We start from the raw sequence: 23,412 nt of genomic DNA on the forward strand, positions 1-23,412 counted from the left end.
CAATAAAAGCAGTTAAAAAAATGTTATCTCCAGATTTCATGAAGAATTGGTTTTCACGGAATCACAAAACTTTCCAAATTGAAAATCTCTGGAGAGAAAGTAAGCATTGCTAGACTCAACAGACCGTGCAAAAAACAGACAGGGCTCATGCACAATGGTTAAGGATAATCTACACTGGAGTGACAGGGCAGACCAGGCCACTGCCCTCAACCCTGCCTTTGCTACCTCTGCATATCTGTGTGAGTGACTTCTTTGAGAACACACTCCCTAAGGCCAGAGGAAATGTGAGCTTAAATGTTGCATTACTCAACTGCTTTTCCTCCCCTTTCTCATTGCCTTTTTTCCATTCTAAGGTCTCTGGGTTTCTCTCTAGGTTCCTCTCCCCTAGAATGAGTTCTAGGAAATTCTCATTCCTAGCCCTCTAAACCCCCACTGAAGATGTGGATATGTCTTTCTAGAGTTCTTCCCAAAAACTGGATCCTGCCCCAAACTCAGAGATCAGTTCTGCAGTTTCACACAGTTTTACTGCCTGCCCAAAGACAAATATTGATCATTCTCTGTGTGACACAGTTGCCCCAACTAGATGCCTTTATATTAACTGTTGCTTCCTGTATGCATTGACCTCTACCCCATCACTAGTCTTTTTGTTTGTTTGTTTGTTTGTTTGTTTGAGGCGGAGTCTCACTCTGTCGCCCAGACTGGAGTGCAGTGGCACGATCTCAGCTCACTGCAAGCTCCACCTCTCAGGTTCATGCCATTCTCCTGCCTTAGCCACCTGAGTAGCTGGGACTACAGGTACCTGCCATCACACCAGGCTAATTTTTTGTATTTTTAGTAGAGACAGGGTTTCACCATGTTATCCAGGATGGTCTCCATCTCCTGATCTCGTGATCTGCCCACCTCGGCCTCCAAAAGTGTTGGGATTACAGGCATGAGCCACAGCGCCATGCCCAATTTACTGTCTTAATAAAGTAATATCCCAATCCCCAACAGTACGCAATCTACCCATGGAATAAACACATGCGTGTGCCTCCAAATCTAAAAATTGAATTTAAAAATGTTTTTTTAAAAAGTAACAATATTAATGGAATAGTTTCTAGTATCAAGATTCAAAGCCATGGGCTAAATGAAAAGAAAGTTCCTAATCCAACCCGCTTGTGATTTCCTCATCTCTCAGATATATTTATTAGAAAAAGAGAGGCTATAGAAGAGATGCTGAGAATAATTTGTCTCTCTTATGAACCGCTGACCAAGCATTTCAGACTGTATAGTGGAGGGCTAAGTTTCAGTATAAGGTAAAATAGAAACCACCTATAGCCAATGGTGAAACTAATGAATTACACAGTCACTTTGCTGTTATTTCCTTCAGGTGTGAAATGAGGAAGTTGGGCTAGGTCATCTCTGAGGCTACCTTCAGCTCTAAAAATCTATGATCTGTACAGAGCAGCTCCACTTACGTTGACATTTAATGTTAAACCTACAAAAGCTTATTGACAAGAGGATGTACTTTTGTGGAAACTGATATGGAATCAGTGTGTATAAAATGTAAAGTTTTAAAAGCAGGTAGAAGGTAGATACTTCAGAATTGAGAAGGCATAACTTAAGCTTAATAATTTGTGGAGTACCCACAAGGTCTGAATAATAAGATACTTAAGTCCACAGAGTATTTGACAAATTCACATTCAAATTCATAACCATTTGTTTATCAGCATATTTCCAGCATATTATCAGCATAAACAGCATATTGTTTATCAGCATATTGCAGCCCCAAAGTGTGGTGATGGTTGCAAATGCAGAAGAGGAATGCACTATTTATTATCATTCAGAAAATGATGTCACAGAGCAAGAAATACAAAGAACTGTCTTTCATCATTTTAAAATCTATGACCATAAAGGCAACTGGGCAGTGCTGGAACACAATGCTCCATCTCCCTGGTCACAACTAAATAGCTCCAATTTCAAGTCATTCATGTTTTCAGGGATATGGTTCTCCTTTTCAAAATGTCCTAATAGTTATAAATGGCTTGTTGTCATTATAAATACCTAATGTGTTTTTCTATCAGATTACTTCATTATGGAATAATGTACGTCAATTTCATGCATAATTTGCACTTTTGTCACTGAAACATCAAGTAGAAACATTATCATTAAATGTTGATTCATGAAGAAAAAGAAGTATTTTTTAATCAAGCTCGGGCCCATGAATATTGGGCCAGTGGGAGCTGAGAATTCTGCAGATATCACACTGCTTCCCCCAAGGAAACTTCTCTTCCCTATATAACTCTCCACTCTGCCTGCTTGTTGCTGCTTACAGAAGAATATCTAGACATAAAAGGTTGCTCATTTTCTTGTAGGAACAGAAGCTGCACTCTATATAACAGGGCTTGGCAAACTGTGAAAGGGTCACATACATCTCACTGCCTGTTCTAGTATAACTTTCAAGCTAAAAATGGTTATCGTTTTAAATGGTTGACAAAAAATATGTATCAAGACATGTGGAAACTATATGAAATTCAGATTTCAGTGTCCAATAAATAAAGTTTGGAACTCTGTCAGACTCATTTGTTTACACATTGTCTATCACTGCTTTCATGCTATAATGTGAAGTCAGGAAGTTGTAAGGTACCATATAGCCCACAAGCTCTTTACCACCCGGCTCTTTAGGGTCAAAGTTTGCCCATCCCTTCCCTAGAACATCCAGGAAGTTCCCTTGTTGTGCCATACACAGAACAATATTCCACCCAGCAAAAGTCTTCTGCTTCTCGTGCCTGATGGCAATGTGAATTTTTTTTTTTTTTTTTTTTTTTGACACAGAGTCTTGCTCTGTCGCCCAGGCTGGAGTGCAGTGGCTCGATCTCGGCTCACTGCAAGCTCTGCCTCCCGGGTTCACGCCATTCTCCTGCCTCAGCCTCCCAAGTAGCTGGGACTACAGGTGCCCGCCACCACACCCAGCTGATTTTTTGTATTTTTAGTAGAGACAGGGTTTCTCTGTGTTAGCCAGGATGGTCTCGATCTCCTGACCTCGTGATCTGCCTGCCTGGGCCTCCCAAAGTGCTAGGATTATAGGCATGAGCCACTGTGCCCAGCCCAATGTCAAATTTTAAAGTCAACACTTTGCTTTAACCAAAATCCTCTACAAAAATACTCATTTTTCTCTAAGACTTCTGCCTCTGTTCTCCACGCTTAGTCATTTGCTTAAAACCAACGTCTCTACTTCTGTCCCTGTTCCCATCTTTGCCAGGAGTCCACCACACTGATTCTACCATTTAAGTAATCCTTCTGTTCTTTGTCCGAAACCCAACTAGATTTCGTCACAGCATTTAATCCTGCAGTGAGGATTTGTTTTCTATTTGTCTGTGTCTGCAGAAAGGAGCAAATTGCTTACCTTCAGAAATACATTAATTCTCTCATGCCAGTAGGAGGGAGGGTTTCACAAGGAACTAACATTTGAATTTTAAGCCAAGCAATTTGAAGGAGGATGGGGAAACGCACACAGTTTATATTTACTAGTCTGTCATTGACACATCTGATTCAAAGTGACCACATAAAAACTCCTTTATTAGTCTTATGTCCTTGTCATTATGACAGATGTTCAAGTGTCATTTGAATCCCAATTTTTTTTTTTTTTTTTTTTTTGAGAGGGAGTCTTGCTCTGTTGCCAGGCTGGAGTTCAGTGGTGGGATCTCGGCTCACTGCAACCTCTGCCTCCTGGGTTCAAGCAATTCTCCTGCCTCAGCCTCCCGAGTAACTGGGATTACAGGCACGAGCCAACATGCCCAGCTAATTTTTGTATTTTTAGTAGAGACGGGGTTTCACTATGTTGGCCAGGATGGTCTCAATCTCTTGACCTCGTGATCCGCCCGACTCGGCCTCCCAGAGTGCTGGGATTACAGGCGTGAGCCACCGTGCCTGGCCAAAAGTGATTTTAAGCATCAGAATTTTATCCCACAGTATTGGAGATCAGAAGTCTGAAATCAAGGTGTTCACAGAACCACACTCCTCCAGATCCTCTAGAAGAGATTCCGTTTCTTGCCTCTTCTGGCTCCTGATAGTTGTTGGTTTTCCTTACCTGATGACTGTATCACTCCAGCCTCTTCTTTTGTCTTCACCTGGTCTCTGCTCTGTGTCTGTCTCTTATGAGGACACTTGCCACTGGATTTAGGGCCCACTTTGGTAATCCAGGATGACCTCAAGATTCTTCATTACACCTGTAAAGAGCATTTTTGCAAATGAGATCATATTCACAGGTTCTGGGGATTTATACCTGGATATATCTTTTGGGGGGCACTATTCAATGCACTGCATGTAGCAAGAGAATACTAGGGCATGTATGATCTCATCCAGGCCTTCAAGAGCCTTGACAGTTACTGCTATTTCTCAGATAAGAAAACCGTAGTGATAAAAGTGAAAAGCTAGCATTTAAAACTAGGTCTGTCAGCCTGGCACAGTGGCTGACATCTGTAATCCCAGCACTTTGGGTGGCCGAGGTGGGTGGATCATGAGGTCAGGAGATCGAGACCACCCTGGCTAACACAGTGAAACTCCTTCTTTACTAGAAATACAAAAAATTAGCTGGGCGTGGTGGTGGGCACCTGTAGTCCCAGCTACTCGGGAGGCTGAGGCAGGAGAATGGCGTGAACCAGGGAGGTGGAGCTTGCAGTGAGCCAAGATTGATCCACTGCACTCCAGTACGGGCGACAGAGCGAGACTCCGTCTCAAAAAAATAAGAAAAACTCGGTGTGTCAAGATTTAAGTCTATTCCCTTAACCGCTATGGCATTTTACTACCTACAAAGCAGACAGGGCCACTTTCTAAATTGCCCTACCTACAGACTGAATATACCAGAGTCCTAAGCCACCACAAGGTCCCCCTGTTTCCCCGCTTCACCTATTTGTATAGCCATATGGCCCACCAGGAGTGCAGAATTACAGGCTATTTCACAGGTCAACAGGAAGTTCCTAATTGCCCTCAGGGCTAATCAGACATTCTCAGTCACTTTCTTTAAAATTAAGTTCCCATTTCTCTTAGTAAGTTCTGCTTGATGCTTCATAAGGTTCATGGCAAGTTAAATGCACTGCATTTTCACCACTGGTAAGCAATGTAGATAAGAAATTCTAAAGAAAATATTTCATCTTCATTTCAATCTAGCAAACTTATAAAAGTATGGATTTTTAAACTTGGGATGCAAGTGACACTAGAGCATATCTCATACTGACAAGTAGAAAGGACTAATAAAGGAGTTTTTATGTGGTCACTTTGAATTAGACCTGTCAGTGACAGTCTAGTGAATATTAACTGTGTGCATTTTTCCATCCCCCTTCAAATTGCTTGGCTTAAAATTCAAATAAAGTTAGTTCCTTGTGAAAACCCCTCTCCTGATGGCAAGAGAGAATTAATATACTTTCAAAGGTAAACAATTTGCTCCTTTCTGCAGTTGGAGCAGAACTGTTATAGATCATGCCAACTCAAAGGGAAAATAGAGTCAAGGAAATGGAAGGGTCAAAAGCCAACCACCCGGAAATTTATGTCAGTTTTTATGCTTAAGATCCTTCACTGCAAACAAATATCACACTTTAATGCCACAGCACAATAAAGAAAAACCTTTGACTTGTGGGCTTGTGGAAAAAGCAGAATGAAAAAGCAGCATTCATGTGGGAGTCAAAACCCATCCTGCACCTTGGGGAGGAATAAAAAAATTTGTATGTTATTCCTTTTATCTCTGCTGGAGCCAAGGTGCAGATTGACTCAATGGACAGGAAACTGACAGTGATGGAGCAACTGCTGCTTACCTTATTGTTTCATCGTGATTATATCATTTAACTCTCATGCCCACCCTTGAAAGTAGGCAAAATGCCCTCATTTTAGAATTGACCAAATTCAAGCTTGGAAACCTGAATGATTAACCAAAGGTCACTCTGTTAATCTGCAGTGATACAGTGCAAGCCAAAGACATTCCCAGACACCAGGCTTACCTAAACCAACTTCTTTTTCCTGTTCCTGCCAGCATATATAAACACATGCTTTTAAAATAATGACAGGCTAAATCTAGCAATCAAGTCATTATAGCATTCCAGTAAGTCTACAAGTGACATGTTGTTTTCGCTAAAGATGGACCAGGATATGACATTGTCTCCTTCTATTATGCCCCGCCAGCAGACTGTCAGATACCCACTGCTGTGATCTGTTTAGCAAGGTCAGCTGTTTGATTGCTATGAATAATTGGATGCCATTAATAATGGTCAGCTCCAGGATATAGGAAAGTGGTCAAGCGTGGTAATTGTATTTTGAATTCCAGCAGATTATTTCCTGGGAAGCAGGAAGACAACCACTACATGGGATACGGTTTTTCTAAGTACAATAGAAATAATTGGTTCCCTAGAGGTGAAGGGGAGAAGCCGAGGGCTCCCGTAATAACATGTGTGGCCATATCTAGTAAGAAACATGGAGGTCAAGGTTTTGCAAGCGATGGCTAATACTATGAAGCCTGGCCATTACCATCACTAAAAGTCTTCACAAGTTCACATTCTTGTTATTCTCTTATTTAGATTAACACTAGAGCTTTACATGTTCAGGGGGCCAATTTCTAAATTTTGAAGCACCAGTGAGGTTAGACCAATGGCTAATTAGGAAATCTAATACAATTGATATCCATCTGAAAAGGTCAAGCATAAATCTTTTGCTGTTTAATGTATATTAAATTCTCACCACATATTAAGGGCTGTAGATACTGCAAGACAATTAAGCAAAACACTATCTTTTTTGGGGGGGGGGGGAAGCCCTGTCAAAAAATGAAGGGTTTTTTAAAAATCTCCCAGGACATAATAATAAAAGTGAGAAATTTTTTAAAAGATTGAAAAAAAGCACATTTTAAAATCATGTGAAAAGGAAAAATGAAAAGTGATTTTAGAAGATGATAGACTGGAGTATAGGAAACACATAAAGAGCAAAACATTTCATAGAAAAATATAATAGCTATCAGTTTCAGACTTTACTAAGGAAACTATTTCTTAAATTGCCCAGCAATGTGGGCAGAACAAATTAAAGTTAAAACTTATTATAGCCAAGGAAATATGGATGGGAGCATGGAATCAAGATACAACTGCCTGAAATAAAATAGTCAACACATGCCTCAATTCTTGCCAGCTTTTCCATTATTTGGAGCTACTAGGAATTGAATCATTTTGACCATTTTTTTTTTAAAGGTATTCAGTGTTTGGATGAACTCTAAAATGAAAAGAGATAAACAAACAATCATAGAGCTAAAACTATAAAACTCTCATAAGAAAACATAAGGAATAAGTCTTTGTAAACTTGGGTTACACAGTGGTTTCCTGGATCTGGCACCAAAAGATGGGTGACAAAAGAAAACACTAGGGCTGGGCATGGTGGCTCATGCTTGTAATCCTAGCACTCTGGGAGGCCCAGCTGGGTGGATCATGAGGTCAGGATATCAAGACCATCCTTGCCAACATGGTGAAACCCCAGCTCTACTAAAAATACAAAAAATTGGCCTGGCGCAGTGGTTCACACCTGTAATCCCAACACTTTGGGAGGCCAAGGGGGGCAGATCACAAGGTCAGGAGATGAGACCATCCTGGCTAACACAGTGAAACCCCGTTTCTACTAAAAATACAAAAAATTAGCCTGACGTGGTAGTGGGTGCCTGTAGTCCCAGCTACTTGGGAGGCAACAGGAGAATGGCGTGAACCCTGGAGGCAGAGCTTGCAGTGAGCCGAGATTGCACCACTGCACTCCAGCCTGGGTGACACAGCGAAACTCCCTCTCAAAAAAAAAAAAAAAATACAAAAAATACAAAAAATTAGCCAGGCATGGTGGCACATGCCTGTAGTCCCAACTACTTGGGAGGCTGCGGCAGGGGAATCACTTGAACCCGAGAGGCAAAAGTTGCAGTGAGCCGAGATCACGCCATTGCACTCCAGTCTGGTGACAGAGTAAAACTTCATCTCAAAAAAAAAAAAAGAAAACACTGGACATTGGACTACATCAAAATTAAAAACTTCTGTGTTACAAATGAGACTTTCAAGAAAGCTAAAAGATGACCCACAGAATAGAAGAAAATATTTGCAAACCATATAGTTTATAAAGGATTTGTATCCCAATACAAATAGCCAAAAAATGAAAAGAACCCAAATGGTGGTCAACTGATAAACGGGTAAAGAAAATGTGGTATACCCGCCCAGTAAAGTATTAATCAGCCATAAAAAGGAATGAAGTACTGACACTCACTACAACATGTTTGACTCTTGAAAACATTACGCAAAGTGAAGGAATCCAGTCACAAATGCCATATATTGTATGATTCTATTTAGGGTACATATTTAGGGTACACATCTAGAATAAGCTAATTCACAGAGACAGACAGTAGACTAGGGGTTGCTTAGGGCTGAGGGAAGGACATGAGAGATAAATGGGGACTGATTGCTAACGGGTACAGGGTTTCCTTGAAGGGGGATGAAAACATGCTAAAACTAGATTATCGTGATGGTTGTGCAACCCTGTGAATATGCTAAAAAAAGAAAACAAACTATACAATTGTACACTTTAAATGGATGAGTTGTATGTGATTCTCAATTAATTCAAAGCTCTTTTTGAAAAATCAAACACAAATAAAAACAGCATTGGATACTCGGTGCTTCCCTAGTGACCAAAATCACTGTTTTCTCAGAATACGGGTCCAAAAGGGGAGAAGCAACTTGTCCTAGGCCCCACTTTGAGCCAGTAATGAAACAAGATCCCTAAGATTTCTGCTTCCAAGTGATTCCCTAGACTCCAGTGCCATTGGCAAATTTCTTAACCCTTTATGGTCCAAATTTATTTTTTATTTTTTTGTTAGTGGCTTTTTCCCTCAGTGATGGTAGCCTTACTGATACGTTTGTCCAGAAACATTTCTATAAGCTGATGTAAACGGAAGATATGATAACCTAAAGGAAGTAGGCAATATCAACCTACAGAAGTCTATTTCCCTGCACAATAGTAAGCTACAAAACCTGGGCATGGTCTAAATAGTTCCTTGGAAAGAATATTAGATGGAACCATGCATGGTTTTTAGGTCTGAGAAAACTGTAGAAACAGGTGATGATCTGTCTATAGAAGTAAGAACCCCAAATCCAGATTTCCCAGTCTTTCATAACACCTACAGATTAAGCAGGACAGAAACCAGGGTACAGAGGGTCAGCTCTTTGACTTTTGCTCTTCAAGTTAATGCCTTTTCCCACTAGGGAACATCCATTTCCTTCAAGAGCCACTTTTAAGCCCACACAAAGCTTCGAGCAGCCAGAAAGGAAAGAAAGAGCCTCATCTCAGCCGCAATATTTCCAGAAACTTCAAACATCTTATTTTAAAATCAGAAGAGACAAAATGCCTCAGACATCAGTGGTATCCCCATTTGTACAGTGGAGAAAATGAACACCACTTCCCCCCCCCCCCAAAAAAAAGCCCAAGTTAAGAAATAACAGTCCAAAAAAAAAAAAAAGTGTGTGTGTGTGTGTGTGTGTGTGTGTGTGTGTGTGTGTGGCCTATGTATGCTGGTAGCTCAGGTACAAAGGGTTCAGGGAGAGCTAAGACTGAACATCAGAACCTAGAGCATTTTAAGAGTTTTCTAGAACACATCAGAGATGATACAGAATTTCTTCATGCCTGAAGAGGAGGTGTACCAGAGATGGAAGAGTGTAAGTTATATCTTTGTTCTCTCTACTGCACTCTAGGCTTTAAAACAAATTCAATAATTACATAAAATTCAAGGTTTATTTTTTCCTCTGTTAGTTCTTTTATCTGTAATACATTTGCAATTTTCAAGCTCCTATTTTCCTTGTTTTCTTTTACTTCTACTTGAGTTATTTTTATTTATTTTTCTTTTCATAAAATAAAAATGTTTCTCCAAGAGAGCACTGGCAAGCCTTGAGATAAGAGTAAATTAGCCAGTAACCATATCTTTGACATCTATTCGACTACTACATATCCACCTGAGAGTGAGGAGGAGAAAAGGTGAGAGAGGAGATTGATAGGAATAGCACTCCATGTTTTATTCATCTTTTCAGGACACTGTAGAGATTAACTAATTACCCTACACTATGTATCTGTAGGAAAAAGAAGAGTAATCCAGCTGTGCCCTACTTTAAGAAAAACTGATTTATAAAAATTGAATTTATCAAAAATACAAATTATGAAATGAATCAGAAAATGTATTTATAGAAGTGCTCAATATAAGGTTGAATTTCAATAAAAGTGCCCCCCTAGAGCATGTAAAACATGACATCATTTATAAAACTTCAATAATTCTTCTACCAAAACCCATTATTTAAAAATCCAAACTTATAAAAACAGATGTATTAGGGGGTTATTTGTTAAATTCATTAAAATATTTTTTTAAACAGCATACCACCTCCACATCCCACCTCCAGGTACTAAAAATATCATTTGATTTGCCAGCAATTAATTAAAGACAAATTTAGGGAAACACAGCTATTCTTAGAACTAAATATGCCTGTCTTTGTGTCTTTGTTCCTGTGCGTAACTAGGAAAACTGAAGATCTAAGGAATTAAGTAGTCATTCTCAGATTAATATTCATAGTTAAATTATCCTACTCTCTTATCTCTAAAATATCTATCCTCTGTAATACTGAGACACAAATAGACATAAATTATTCATGATCGGCCAGGCGTGGTGGCTCACACCTGTAATCCCAGCACTTTGGGAGGCCAAGGCGGGAGGACCGCGAGGATCACGAGGTCAGGAGATGGACACCATCCCGGCTAACATTGTGAAACTCGGTCTCTACTACAAATACAAAAAAATTAGCCGGGCATGGTTGCCGGCACCTGTAGTCCCAGCTACTGGGGAGGCTGAGGCAGGAGAATGGTGTGAACCTGGGAGGCGGAGCTTGCCGGGAGGCGGAGCTTGCCGTGAGCCAACACTGTGCCACTGCACTCCAGTCTGGGCGACAGAGTGAGACTCCATCTCAAAAAAATTATTCATGATCATGGAAAAAGCAGAGAAACATGACACTAAACAGTGAGTAGTAACAAAATTATTTCATTTTAACTTTTGGCTGTTTCTTATTTGCTTTAGATGTGTACCCAAAATAATTCAATAATCCAAAGATAGGCATTTGAAATCTAATTTTTCATGTACATAAATTGAAGTTGAATAATGTTAAGCAGAATTTCTATGAGAAGTAGACCCAGGAACAGAATCTCAACACGTGCTGTAATTTGAGGGTAGTTCTTGATAAAATATCATAGAGTATGACAAAGGGCAAGTCCTCTGATTTTAACTGATCAAAGAGAAAAAGCTAAGTAAAAGATTTCAGGGGCAGGGTACTACATACTGATCCTTTTCAAACAAACTGCATTAAAAAATGAAAACCCTCCAAAATATCTGTACCTTCAGCATTCCTTTGACCAACCTGGGACTGATTTTTTAAAAAACCAAAAAAAGCATTCATTGGCCAGTTTGCATTTTTACTTTTGGAGGCAAAACGTGACAACAGACCTGCTCTCTCTAATTTATAAGGCCCCAACCAACTACTCTGTAGCACTGTAGAGATCACGGTCAAAGTGGCTTAGAAATTTGTACAAGCACTGTCATTTCCCAAATCAAAATCTAAAATACCAATTCAAGGTGAGAAATACATACTATAAATTCTCTTAAGATGACTCATTAGAAGTCCAGAGAATTTGAGCTTTGCAACAATAGAGCTGAAGGTCTGACCAACAAAAACGCAGTGTAACCAATTTAAAAGCAGATATATGCCCAGTATTCCAGATAATTGCAAGGTAGGCAAAACATGAAGCTTCATGTAAGATTCTCATATTGACGAAGACTTTTAACTTATTAATGCACTCCCTCTCTAATAAAGTTTGACAAGGCCAGGTAAAATGAAATATTCTTGATAAAATAGGAGCATGAAACTAAACAGCACAAGGGAATAAAATTGCTTCTAACAATCTATTTAAAGACTCCATTAAGTAATGCTGGTTCACTTTGAAGCTGATATTGGAGCTACCTATGAGTTCCACATGAATATGGAGTGATTAACGTACTCTCAGACAATGAGTATTAAAGCAGGTTCTGCTTGTGAAAAACAGATAAGGGGACTTTTGGCAAAATCAAAACAGTAGGATTGAATATACATATGGGGTATTACTTTGAGAGGGAGGCTATGGCCAAATGGAGATTTAAAAAACAAAACAGTGCTATGAATAGGGACAGCCATGCATGTAATTTTTGTAAAGACAAATTGGCTGATTAAAGCTGTTAGATATTGTGATAATACAAAAGAAGAGATGGTGAGAAAATTCAGTAAGCTCAAATGAATAAAACTGAAAATGAACAAAGATTATAACATCACTTCAAAAAATGAAGCTAATAATAATGCTCTTTGTGCCCATGGCACCTTTTACCATAGCAGTTCATAGCATTTCACAGAATCACTGAATCACGACTTTTATAGCTGAAAGTGGCCAAAAAGATGAACATGTCCAAACATATGTCCAAAGCTTCTGTCTCCTCTACAACAGCCCACACACACAGTCACACAACCTATGTGAACCCTCCAATAATCTTATTTCCTCCTGAGTGTACCATGTCAGATCCATACAAGGAGAGTCCAGAATATTCATACTTATTTTCTTTGCATTGAAGCACATAGCAAAATTATATATTGGGCAGAGCAGTAAGTTGCTAAGGCAAGAGAACAGGAAAACAAGAGAAGACTACAAAAGTTTGTACTCCACCAATAGGAAGTGTCTGATGTCCTGGGCAGGACGCAGGTCACTGGTTCTGGCAGTACCTCTGCACTTCAGGTGAAAGAATCATCATTAATCATTTCCCCAACCATGAGAATTTGTGGCTTCATGTCTAATATCATGTGGGTTACCTTGTCCTGATATTCACAAATGAACACTGGTGTAGAGGTAATCATCTCAATAGGTAGTGAACAAAATCAATTTCATTTCTTCTTGAAGGAAACAATTCGATATGTGAACAAATATTTCTGTGGCTTGGAGGCTGTGATTGTAGCCACCATGGGGCCATTTTCATATACACGTAAGAATTACAACGGCCCACAGTTATCCTGTAGGGGCCTCTTCTAGGGCCAAGATTATGGGTCACTGAGGAAGCAGGTCAGTTGGAAAAGTCTGTGGATTGTGAACTTTAGTCCAGGTGATTCTGGTGATATCCTTCAGCATTGATTACCCAGCACATGCTCACAAAACATTAAGCTTCCAGGTATCATCGAAATTTTTCCATATTCTCAGGGATCCATTAACTCTAGAGAAAAAACCCAGAACCAGAGCACATTGTACCAATTTAAGGATGGATAGGCTGGCCACCTAATTTTTCTACCTCAGGGACCTCCTAGGGCAGAGATTCTTAACTCTTAACCCAAGGTCCATGGATAAATACAGGGGGTCTATGAATTTGATTGGAGATTATATATATTTTTATTTTTACTAACAACTAACTGAAGTTTAGCACGTTATTTAACTATGAACAGGCAAAAAAAGTATAATGGAATCAATGGTACCTGTTACTTTGTCACCAATGGAAATCACAGATATTTTTATACCATATTACTGAGAGATGACAATGTGCTAGCAGCCGTGGCGTCCACTCTGGCGGCACTTGAGGAGTCCCTCAGCCCGCCACGGCACCATGGGAACCCCACTCTGGGCTGGCTGAGGCCAGAGCCTTCGCCCTCTGTTTGCCAGGAGGTGTGAGGGGAGAGGCGCGGGCGGTAACCAGGGCTGTGCTCGCAGGGCCATTGTGAGTTCCGGCGGGCGCGGGCGCGGGGCTCGGCGGGCCCCGCACACAGAGCGGCCAGGGCAGTGAGGGGCTTAGCACCTGGGACCAGCAGCTGCGGAGGTTGCCCGGGGTCCCCCAGCAGTGCCGGCCCGCCGGCGCTGCACTCAAAGTCTTGCTCGTCCTTAGCTGCTTCCCCACGGGGCGGGGCTCGGGACCTGCAGCCCACCATGTCTGAGCTCTTCCCCCTGCAGTGGGCTCCCCTGCGGCCTGAGCCTCCCCGACGGGCGAAGTCCCCTGCTACGTGGCGCCTGGTCCCGTCGACAGCCCAACGGCTGAGGAGTGCAGGCACGGCTGGGGACTGGGAAGCAGCTCCGCCTGCAGCCCCGTGCAGGATCTACTGAGTGAAGCCAACTGGGCTCCTGAACTGGATGGGGACTTGGAGAACTTTTGTATCTAGCCAGAGGATTGTCTCTGCACCAATCAGCGTTCTGTGTCTAGCCCGAGGTTTGTAAATACACCAATCAGCACTCTGTGTCTAGCTCAGGGTTTGTGAATACACCAATTGGTACTCTGTATCTAGCTAACTCTGTATCTAGCTAACTAGCATTCTGTGACTCTGTGTCTAGCTCAAGGATTGTAAAGGCACCAGTCAGCACTCTGTCAAAATGGTCCAATCAGCTCTCTGTAAAGTGGACCAATCAGCAAGATGTGGGTGGGGCCAGATAAGGGAATAAAAGCAGGCAGCCCGAGCCAGCCAGGCAACCTGCTGGGGTACCCTTCCACACACTAGGAAAGCTTTGTTCTTTTGCTTTTTGTGATAAATCTTGCTGCTGCTTACTTTTTGGGTACACGCTGCCTTTATGAGGTGTAACACCACTCACTGTGGAAGTCCGCAGCTTCATTCCTGAAACCAGTGAGACCACGAACCCACCGGGAAGAACAACTCCAGACCCGTTGCCTTTAAAAGCTGTAGCACTCACCACGAAGGTCTGCAGCTTCACTCCTGACGGTGAGACCACGAACCCACCAGAAGGAAGAAGCTGCAGACACATCTGAACGTCTGAAGGAACAAACTCCAGACACCCCATCTTTAAGAACTGTAACACTCACCACAAGGGTGTGTGGGTTCATTCTTGAAGTCAGTGAGATCAAGAACCCACCAATTCCGGACACATTACCATTGGTCCAGATATCTCAAAATATGCTTATCCTGTTTCAATATAATGGAAATTATGCACATCAGATCTTGTTTAACATGTTAATAAAATGCATATTTATTGCTATATCACGTTTGTTTTTTAATGTATTTCACTATAGTTATATATAGAGATAGCATATGTAATATAATTAGGTTCATTTGCAGTCTTTTTTTTTTGTTTTTTGTTTTTTTGAGACAGAGTACTCTGTCACCCAGGCTGGAATACAGTGGCACAATCTTGGCTCATTGCAAGCTCCGCCTCCCGGGTACATGCTCGTCTCCTGCCTCAGTGTTCCCAGCAGCGGGGACTACAGGTGCACACCACCACACCTGGCTAATTTTTTTGTATTTTTAGTAGAGACGGGGTTTCACCGTATTTAGGTTTCAATCTCCTGACCTCGTGATCCCCCCACCTCAGCCTCCTAAAGTGCTGGGATTACAGGTGTGAGCCACCACTCCTGGCCTAGTTATTTTAATTTTTACTTCACCTGGCCTCCAAGGTAAACATAGTACACAGGGGTACAGGGTACCAAAAAAATGGAAGAAAGAAAAAAGAGAAGTTCAGAGGCATTATTCAGGGCTGACGGATTTTGGGGGATGTTTGCACAGGTTAGTATACGGCCCTGTAGGAGAAAGGTGGGCACATAAAATCACACTTGATTAATGGTTTGCTGCTAATCAGGAACCAGAGGAGAGCCCCGTTTGAAAGCTGTGCCACCATGTGCACAAGCCCATTTGCTGAGAGGGCTGTGGCAGACTTGGACTCTTAAGTGTTATGAATACAGTGAATGGGCACAGATGTGCATATTCTGTTCCTCTCCCCAGTCCCTACTCCATCATTCATTTCCTATTTTTTTCACATGAAATTAGAAGGCTCTCTTTTGTGTCCTCTAAGTTTCACTTTTCCCCATCCTATCCCTATTTCTCAATGTTGATCTGCTAGGTTTCCGTCCTTGTATCTTTGACATATTTATTATGCTCGCTGCCTCCACCAAGGATGACGCTTATCGCCACCAGCTGCTCTGTGGGAGCATGTCACTTCAACAGTTTCAGATGTCCCCAAATCACACCAGCTGTCCTATAACAGGTACCAACAGAGCAGAGAGAGGAGGAGTGCCCATAGGTGGAGGCAGTGTGTCCGAAATTGGTGAGTTCTTGGTCTCACTGACTTCCAGAATGAAGCTGCAGACCCTCACGGTGAGTGTTACAGCTCTTAAACATGGTGTGTCTACAGTTTGTTCCTTCAGATGTTCAGATGTGTCCGGGGTTTCTTCCTTCTGATGGGTTCGTGGTCTCGCTGGCTTCAGGAGTGAAGCTGCAGACCTTCGCAGTGAGTGTTACAGCTCATAAAGGTGGCACAGACCCAAAGAGCCAGTAGCAGCAAGATTTGTTGCAAATAGTGAGAACAAAGCTCCCACACGATGGAAGGCAACCCTAGGAGGTTGCCAGTACTAGATCCCGCAGCCTGCTTTTATTCCCTAATCTGACCCCACCCACATCCTGCTGATTATTCCATTTTACAGAGAGCTGATTGGTCTGTTTTGACAGGGTGTTGATAGGTGCGTTTACAAACCTTGAGCTAGATACAGGGTGCTCATTGGTGCGTTTACAAACCTTGAGCTAGACATAGAGTGTTGATCCGTGCATTTACAAACTTTGAGCTAGACACAAAGTGCTCATTGGTGCATTTGCAATCCTCCAGTTCGACATAAAAGTTATCCAAGTCCCCACCAGATTAGCTAGATACAGAGTGCTGACCGGTGCATCCACAAACCGGAGCCAGACACAGAGTGCTGATTGGTCCATATACAATCCTCCAGCTAAACATAAAAGTTCTCCAAGTCCCCACCCAACTCAGGAGCCCAGCTGGCTTCGCCTAGTGGACCCCAACCCTGGAGCCACAGGCGGAGTTGCCTACCAGTCCCACAAAGTGCGCCTGCACGCTTCAGCCCTTGGGTGGTCATGGGATCCGGCACCACAGAGCAGAGGGCAGAGCCTCTCAGGGAGGCTAGGGTCGCAAGGAAGCCCACGGGGGTAGGGGGGCAGTCTTGGGCATGGTTGTCAGCAGGTCCCAAGCCCTGCTCCACGGGGAGGCGGCTGAGGCTCGGGAGAATTCAAGCACTGTGCAGAAGGCTGGCAGTGCTAGGAGACCTGGCGCACCCTCCGCAGCTGCTGGCTCAAGTGCTAAGCCCGTCACTGCCCGGGATGGCGGCGCTGGCCGGCAGTTCCAAGTGCGGGGCCGCCAAACCCACACCCACCCGGAATTCACGCTGGCCTGCAAGCGCTGCATACAGCCCCTCAGTTCCCGCCGGCGCCTCTCCCTCCACACCTCAGTGCAAGCAGAGGGAGCTGGCTCCAGCATTGGCCAGCCCAGAGAGGGTCTCCCACAGTGCAGCAGCGGGCTGAAGGGCTCCTCAAGCACGGCCAAAGTGGACGCCAAGGCCGAGGAGGCACCCAGAGCGAGCGAGGGCTGCCAGCACGTTGTCACCTCTCAGCAGCACAGCTTCCTCTCTGGGAATTCCCTGGTGATTAAGTCTGGCTCACAGCTACTACGCAAGCCAGCAGCAAGTATTTCCTGGGTTCAGATTCAGATCTCCTCCCATTATAGTCTTTGAATTCTGCTAACTGGAAGAAATTAAATTTTATTTTATTTTATTTTGAGATAGGGTCTTGCTGTGTTGCCCAGGCTGGAGGGCAGTGGCCCTATCTCGGCTCACTGCACCCTCTACCTCTTGGGTTCAAGGGATTCTCCTGCCTTGGCCTCCCAAGTAGCTGGGATTAAAGGCATTTGTCACAACACCTGGCTAATTTTTGTATCTTTAGTAGAGATGGGGTTTTGCCACGTTGGCCAGGCTGGTCTCTAACAGCTGGAGGACTTCATAAGCAGACAATAAAATCGGTGCCAAAAGAGAGGAAGTCAGTGCCCAGAAAATAAATGCAGAACAGGATGAATCTGCATAGCGGATGAATCTGCATAGCGAAAAGAGCACCAATTGACAGACAACAGAATGCCTCCCTCATTAGAAGGGTGGTTACAAGGAGGGAAGGGAGAGAGTAAGGAGGAAAGGAAGCTGCAGGTCACTTCTCATGAAGACATCGTCAATATTATCTGAACAACAGAGAAAAAAGATGGGCAATGACCAACAAGTGGCCGAGCTTCTTCACTGACTAGACACAGGTTAGCTACAAGCAAAGCTTAAATTTGTATTGCCATCCTATTCTGATTATCTGACATAACAGCTCTTCCAAAACAAATTTTAAATCGACCATTCTACAGAATACATTGTTTCCTTCTGCCTCACAGGAAGATACTCAATCACAGAGAGACACAGAATCGCAATTGTTGAAAGCAGTATGTGTTGCTGCCAACATGATTTATTTACAAATGCCAATCAGACCATGTCACTCTCTTGCACAACACCTTGCAAGAGAGTCACATTGTACTGGGAATAAAGGCCAATCTCCTTTCCACTGTTTCCCTTTCTGACCTGGCTGCAGTCGACTTCTCCGTCTCATCTTGGGCCAACCCCACCCAACTTCACTCACTGGCTTCTTTTTTTGTTGCCTAAGCAAACCATATTTTCCCATTCAGAGCCTTTTCTCTGACCTGGATCATTTAACTCCCAAATCTTTCCATGAGTAACCCTTTCTTGCCATTTAGGTTTTAGGTCAAATGCCACTATAGCAAAGAGGGTTTCTTGACCACCCAACTATACGACTCCACGTCCTGATCCCCTCCATTTCATTATCTTACTTCATTTTCTTCAGAGTAGCAATCTATGGAATTCTTATTTTTTGCTTACCTTCCCGTCTTCTCCATGACAGCAAGAACTTTATCAGCCTTTTCCACAGCCATAGTCCCAGCCATTAGGGCTCCTAGCACATAGCACTTAATATATATTTGTGTGGATCAAGTAAATGTTAAATGACTATACTGGCTTAGAATGAGTTATTGGTGTAACCCATTTTCCAAGCTCTGATAGTTGGAGCTTGAATCTGACATCAGAGGTCAGCACACAAACGCTCACGGTAGCACAAGGAATCTCCTTTCTAGAGAAAAAGTATACCAGTAACATCAAAGTATTTTATTTTATATCATTTAATTAGAATCATCCACCATTCCTACCTACCACAAGAGGGGGATTGGAGGGGAGTGCAATACAGTTAATTCTGAGCTATGGTACAAAAATATACATTAATTTGATAGGGAAAAATACGACTATTGTCATGTCATACACTAAGAAGCAGCAGGCACCAAAGAATGAGTTTCTAAGTCGGACTCAGAGTCACATCACACCCCAGCTCTTCCATCTCTGTTACTGACTGAATTGTGGCCCCCCTCAAAAAAAATTTATATGTTGAAGCCCTAACCCCTAATGTGACTGGATTTTGAGATGAGTCCTTTAAGGAAGTAATTAAGGTTAAATGAGACCTATACAGAATGGCCCTAATCAAGTAGGACTAGTGGCCTCTAAAGTAAAGGGGAAGATATACCAGAGATCAATTGATCTCAATCTCTCTCTCTCTCTTTTTATGCAGAGTATCACAGAAGGTGCCCAAAAGTCATTGTGAAGCCTGCTAAAGTCACTATGATCAGTCCCTCAGTGAATCACCTGTTTGCATCCCACTAATCACTGAAGATATCTGTCAATATGAAAGCAACTGAATAACCAATTAAGAAGCCAAAATGGTTTGTCAGCACCATGTAGAACATACAATTTAGTGGTAGAACTAAATCAACTATCAAACAAATAAATTGGAAGGAGGCTTTTCAACTCTGGTCAATAGATTTGTCTTTATAGACATGGCATTTATGAATTTAGAATATTTTTAAAACTAAATAAATTATCTAGTAATAAATATTTAGTAATTATCTGAATACCAAATAACGTAATTTATTTTTAAGTAAATGTTGTTCCTTTAGGTAACTCACATCATATGTCACATGTCTAGCGACATCAGGTCCCTCGCATGTAAAAAGGGGAGGTTGGCATACCTTATTGTAAAGGCATTTCTAGCTCCCAGAGTCTAGTAAGAATCCTCTCTCCTACCTGACCCCCACTGCCCCCGCCTTTTGATCGGTTGCACACACTTACAGGTCAACCACCTACAGTTAGCAGTACAGTATGGATCAATGAAATCAAACAAAGTTTATGTCTTCAAAACACCCCCAGTACTTTAATCTCTCAGTAATTCAACCTCTTCTAAAGCTAGGGATTGGAGGGTAATATTAGCATATAACTCTGGGGGCTTGTGTTCGTTCTCTGGCAGGGAATGTAAACTGACAGTGCTAATAACATATTTTTCATGGCTCTGATCATCATCATTGCACCAGAAAACCTGTTTTGATATAACTTAGCCCACCCCTATGTGAGCTAAATTCCAAGTACTATTCGAGATTTATATTGTGTCTGGTCCCAGTGGAGCATGCAAAGAGCCTTAGTTCCTGGGAAAGGCTTACAGAGGCTTTATGGGTGCTTACATCTGGATCCTGAGTGCATGACAAAAGAGAAGGGCTGGATTTGCTGTGCATGTTCACTAAAATAGCCTAAAAGGATGTGTTTTTCTCTTTTTAAAAGATGAGGGTGTTAAGCGGGTATTTTTTTTTCCTGAAAAGTTTAAACTTGCATATGAAGCATTTGGTCAGACAACCAAAAGGATTTGTGTCCTTCTGATAAAACCCAGAATTGTGTTCTATGCCCTGCAGAAATCTCCACAGTATTCTCTTGATGTGATTTCCAGTCTAGAGTCTGACAACGTGAAAAAGCACATTTGGGTCCCTAACACTTTCCTATTGCTGAAGCTTCCAATAGCATGTCCAAAACAATTATTAATATTTATTTTGTGCACTTTTTCTTTAACTGACAAATAATTATAAATATTTATGGTATACATGATGTTTTGAAAGTATATACATCACGAAATGGCAAAATTGAGGTACTTAGCATATGTACTACCTCACATACTTTTTTTGTGGTAAAAACATTTAAAATCTACTTTCTTAGAATTTTCAAGAATAAAATATATTGTCATTAACTATAGTCAACATAATGTACATCTTTGAACTTACTCTGCCCATCTGAATAAAATTTTATGTCCTTTAAATAATATCTCTCCAATATCTCTTGTGTACTTAAAAAAAAAATCACTCTGATGTGAAGAATGTTTTCCCACTCATCTTACCATGAAATAATACCCACTTTATACCACAATTATAGAAACAACATTTGATTTAAATACTGAAATCTTTATGTAATTATTTGCCATATATTTGTATGTTTCGACAGTTGTTAATTATAAACACAGAGGTTTTATCTCTGCTTTTAATAAATTAATACCATTTAATGGACTCGTGATTTTGAATGACTGTAAAGCAACAAAAAAAAATTCATTGGGATGAAAACTCTGTCTCTCTGTATATACATGTTAAGTCTAGAGATATCTATAGAGAGTCTACAGTTAGAGATATCTGTATCTATACATAGATATATATCATGCATCTAAGTGATTTTTATTATAGAAAATAATAGTTCATAATACAAATCATAAAATAAAACATTAAGGCCAGGCGCGGCGGCTCAGCCTGTAATCCTAGCACTTTGGGAGGCTGAGGCGGGTGGATCATGAGGTCAGGAGAACGAGACCATCCTGGCTAACACGGCAAAACCCTGTCTCTACTAAAAATACAAAAAAATTAGTCAGGCATGGTGGCAGGTGCCTGTAGTTACAGCTACCCGGGAGGCTGAGGCAGGAGAATGGCGTGAACCCGGGAGGCAGAGCTTGCAATGAGCCGAGATGGTGCCACTGCACTCCAGCCTGGGTGACAGAGCAAGACTCCCTCTCATAAATAAATAAATAAATAAAGGCCGGGCATGGTGGCTCATGACTGTAATCCCAGCATTTTGGGAGGCTGACGTGGGCGGATCACAAGGTCAAGAGATCAAGACCATCCTGGCTAAACATGATGAAAGCCTGTCTCCACTAAAAATAAAAAAAATCAGCCAGGCGTGGTGGCGGGCACCTGTAGTCCCAGCTACTTGGGAGGCTGAGGCAGAAGAATGGCGTGAACCTAAGAGGTGGAGCTTGCAGTGAGCTGAGATCGCACCACTGCACTCCAGCCTGGGCAACAGAGCGAGACTCTGTCTCAAAAAAATAGTAAAAATAAAACTAAATAAATAATAAAATACAATAAATAAATCATAATATAAAACATTAAATAACATAGAAAAATATATAACAAAATGTAAAACTAACTTTTTTATTCTTATTTTCCATTTTAACTCTCCAGAAATAACTAACAAAAAGCTTTTTCTTGCCAGAATTTTTTTCGAAGAAAACACAAGTGTGTGTGTATAAAAATATACATGTATAAATAAGCATGCATATATACACACATACACACACACACCCTGTGTGTGTTTAGGCATACATACTACATATATCTTTATTAACTGGTGCTGTTAACTATGCTAGAAGCCAATCATATAAACTGGATTTTTGGCATGGAACTCAAATAAAATCTTGCCATTTTACATACCTGGATTTTCCCATAGGAAAAAATATGTGGCCGGGCACTACAGCTCATGCCTATAATCCCAGCACTTTGGGTGGCCATGGCAGATGGATTACCAGTGGTCAGGAGTTCGAGACCAGCCTGGACAACATGGTGAAACCCTGTCTCTACTCAAAACACACAAAAAATTAGCCAGGTGTGGTGGCGGGCACCTGTAATCCCAGCTACTCAGAATGCTGAGGGAGGAAAATTGCTTGAACCCAGGAGGTGAATGTTCCAGTGAGCTGAGATTGCACCATTGCACTCCAGCCTGGGCAACAAGAGTGAAAACTCCGTCTCAAAAAAAAAAAGTGTGTGTGTGTGTATACTTTCTATTGCTGAACATATATATATGTTTAGCATACATTATATATGTTAAACATATCTAATATTTATGTTATATATATATCTAAATGTATTATATAAATATACTAATTATATAATTCTTCATTATTAATTATACGTATATTTATATTAAATATATGTATATATTATTTATATTATATATCATATTTATGTAACAGTTAATATATAATATATGTTTAGCAATAGAAGTTATAAGAATGATAACTATTCATTATTTCGTATTTACTATTTACCAGGACAATGCTTAGCACTAAACAAGCATATTACCTATATGATCTCATTGAAAACTTACAATAACTCCATGAGAGATGTGTTACTCAGATTTTACAGATAAATAACTGAAAATTAAAGAAGTTAAATAATTTGTTTACAATCAATTTGTGGTCAATGCAGGATTGCACAGCCAGCAATGTTAATTAGTATATCTTTTTGTTAGATTTGTAACTTTGGGAACAAATGATAAATAAAAAATATATTTTCTGGAAAAATATGAGAAGACAAAATAAACCATTTGCTAGTATACAGGTG

General features: G+C 41.3%; 1 long non-coding RNA gene across 2 annotated transcripts in view; it reads right to left on the reverse strand.

Annotated features, from left to right (window-relative positions):
• The window catches only part of LOC116272534, a 164,037-nt gene that overhangs the window by 89,974 nt on the left and 50,651 nt on the right, over positions 1 to 23,412 (reverse strand). The window contains exons 1-2 of one of the 2 annotated variants that reach the window (XR_004181199.1): positions 13,551 to 13,756; positions 4,070 to 4,208 (exon numbers count right to left, since the gene is read on the reverse strand). This is a non-coding gene — a long non-coding RNA (uncharacterized LOC116272534). Of the gene's footprint in view, positions 1 to 4,069; positions 4,209 to 13,550; positions 13,757 to 23,412 lie in introns of those variants that run through there. The other variant, XR_004181200.1, reaches the window with a different exon arrangement.

The sequence above is a fragment of the Papio anubis genome, unplaced genomic scaffold, assembly GCF_008728515.1.
Source record: "Papio anubis isolate 15944 unplaced genomic scaffold, Panubis1.0 scaffold122, whole genome shotgun sequence".
Lineage (NCBI taxonomy): Eukaryota > Metazoa > Chordata > Mammalia > Primates > Cercopithecidae > Papio > Papio anubis.